Here is a 2943-nt window from a genome sequence, read left to right on the forward strand (position 1 = left end):
AAGAAACTAAAAACAAGAAGGGAAAAGAGCTGGTTTACATAAATAAAGGCTATGTACACTATCCACTATACTATACTGTACAAATAAAACACTGTGCTGTACTCTATGCTATGCTATACTATTCTAACATTTCCTATCTCTGCACCTTATGTACCCTAGGGTTGTCATATTGCACATAGTGTTATTGCACATTCATTTAAAGTGTCGCAGTTTGCAGGTTTGAATGTACACAGTTGTGTTTCAGTATTACACTTGATTTCAATCTAGTAGCTGCCATCAATTTGTCTAGATTGTCCAGGGCCTAGAACCTATGTCTTTGCTGTGTTCAGGGCCTGAATGGCCCTGGTGTAGAAGCTGAGCTTCAGTCTGTTTGGCCTTGCGAACATGGTCCTGACCGCCTAATACAACTAATTCCAGGTATATAGCACCTTTATCCCCATAATTATACTGTAAAGATCCAACAGTAAAAAGACACAAAGCTTATCTGTATAGGTGAGAATCCATAGTGAGAGTCGATCTGACTTAAACCACTCACCGTAGTTCATTGACCCAGACAGAGAGAGAGAGAGAGAGAGAGAGAGAGAGAGAGAGAGAGAGAAGAGAGAGAGAGAGAGAGAGAGAGAAGGAGAGAGAGAGAGAGAGAGAGAGAGACAATGAGATAGTGGTGTTATCGGGTTATCTTTATCACAGCAATAAAAGATGTGAATACAGATAACTACGGTGGCAATTCCCACCACCAGACAGAGATCTCCTCTGATGAAACAACCCTCTTGACGAAAGCTCTCAGAGACATGGACTTGGTCACTGTGACAAAGAGTGTATGTGTGGGGGGGGGGGTTTAGGATGCCAATTAAATTCTTGCTTATTGTCACTGTGTACCAGCTGTGTGACACGCAATCGGTTTAACTGTCAGCTTTGCGACGCACGTCCAAGAAATAACTTCACAGTAAAACGTGACGGGTTTATACGGACTTCACCACGTCGTAATCTTCACGCCTTTTGATCACGATCGTCTCCGATAACGACCGTAGGAAATGCCTCGTTCTAGAAATACACACGCTAGATGAATTGCTGAACTTTAAAACAATAGTGAAAAAACCCTGAGAACAATGTAGTCCCTATGGGATTGTAGGGTAGGAGACCTGCCCTGTCCCTGAGTGGACATCGACATGACAACAACAACAGAGACGTCGGCCGGTTTCACAAGAGGCCGCTGAGTTGAGAGAACAGAGAGTGTCCAGAGAGGACAAGGAAGTGGGTACTACTAAAATGACAGTGGGCTTTACTTTACATGGAACATTCGGATGAATGTTAATGTCAGAGGAGGAGGATGGAAATCAAGGACCACATTGAAAAGTTGAGGAATGTTTTCATTAATGCCTTTCATTAATGTGCTATCCTCTGGGATCTACAGTAGTAGTAGTACATCTGTTGATGTATATATTAACTTGAACCCACATTCAAATCCAATCCAATCCAACGGGCCCAAACCTCAGGCTGTAGCTGAGTTAGTCTAGAGGCACGTGGCTTTATGACATTTGAAACCTATCCATCTATCTTAACATATATTTGTCGGACCCCAGGAAGAGTAGCTAATCGTGAGCTTAGAATTATAAGGTTCTATCTCCGTTTAGGGTAGTTCAGAGATATTGAGTGTCAACGTTTTTACATTCCATTATGTTTTGTGAGATGGAACCTTTGTATTTTTATTAATTACTAACTAAACAATTTCAACATTTTAAAACAACGCCACACAGGCATTAATAAACACCTAATGATCAGATTGTGTAAAAAAACTCAATTTTGACCAAAAAAGGAGATAGAACCTTATAATTCTAACGTCACGTAATGTCATGGCATTAGCTAATGGGGATCCTAATAAACAAACAAACAAACATATTAATTCACTTAAAAAACATGATGACGACCAGGGAAGGTAAATCAACTGTATAGATACATTCATGAGAGGATTCTTCAACATGAGAGATGTATGATAATACAGTACAGTAGAATTAGGAGGAGTAAAAAAAAACTAAACACACAGTGACTAATAACTAATCTACGTTCCTCCTCTTTCTGAGTATTCTACATCACATTTCTATTATGGTGTCACTTCCTGCCGCAGCCTTTGGTATGGCAACAACTGTTTGTTTTCATCTCTAAGGTAAAGACAGGAAACAAAGCCAAATGCAAATACTGAGGCACACAAACAACAAACCACTCCCACACATCGTCTACTAATAGGTAATGAAAGTGCACTTACATGGGCAAACAGGACCCTAAGGACTGATTAAACAACACATTGTGGCAAGTCTAACTATCTATGCTGGTCTTCTAAAGGTTTAAGGGTTTCATGTCAAAGAGAGAGAGGGAGAGACAGAGAGAGAGAGACGGGGGGGAGAGAGAGAGTGTGTGTGTGTGAGAGAGAGAGTGAGAGAGAGAGAGAGAGAGAGACAGAGAGAGAGACAGAGAGAGACAGAGAGAGAGATGAAGTGAAAAAGGGAGAGGAGAAGGGTGGGGGAGAGAGAGGGAGATTGAGAGTCAGACAGATAGAGAGAGAGAGAGAGAGAGCTCGAAGCACCCAGCGAGCTCTGTTTAGTTGCCCCACACAGAACAATGCCTGTCCTAGTTCCTTTCTCTGGAGGAACGACCATGGTCCAAGCCGCGACAACGTTCCATTGCTTGATGGGCGAGTTGAGCTTTTTTGGAGGGTAATATTTGCTCTTGTCGATTGATGCCTTTTTAAACACTTGGGCATACAATGACAGGCATGGTCATATGTAGGTCAGATCCAAATCAAAATGGACGACTTTGTCAACAGTTGAGACACAATGGAATACCCCAACCACTCAAACACCTTCCATGTTACCTATGCGTACCTATTTACCTGAGTTAAACCCAGGGAAAGTACTCAGGGAGCTGCTTTTGCAGGTATGCTTGACC

This window comes from Nansenia antarctica (genome assembly GCF_963989245.1).
Source record: "Nansenia antarctica genome assembly, chromosome: 9".
Taxonomy (NCBI): domain Eukaryota; kingdom Metazoa; phylum Chordata; class Actinopteri; order Argentiniformes; family Microstomatidae; genus Nansenia; species Nansenia antarctica.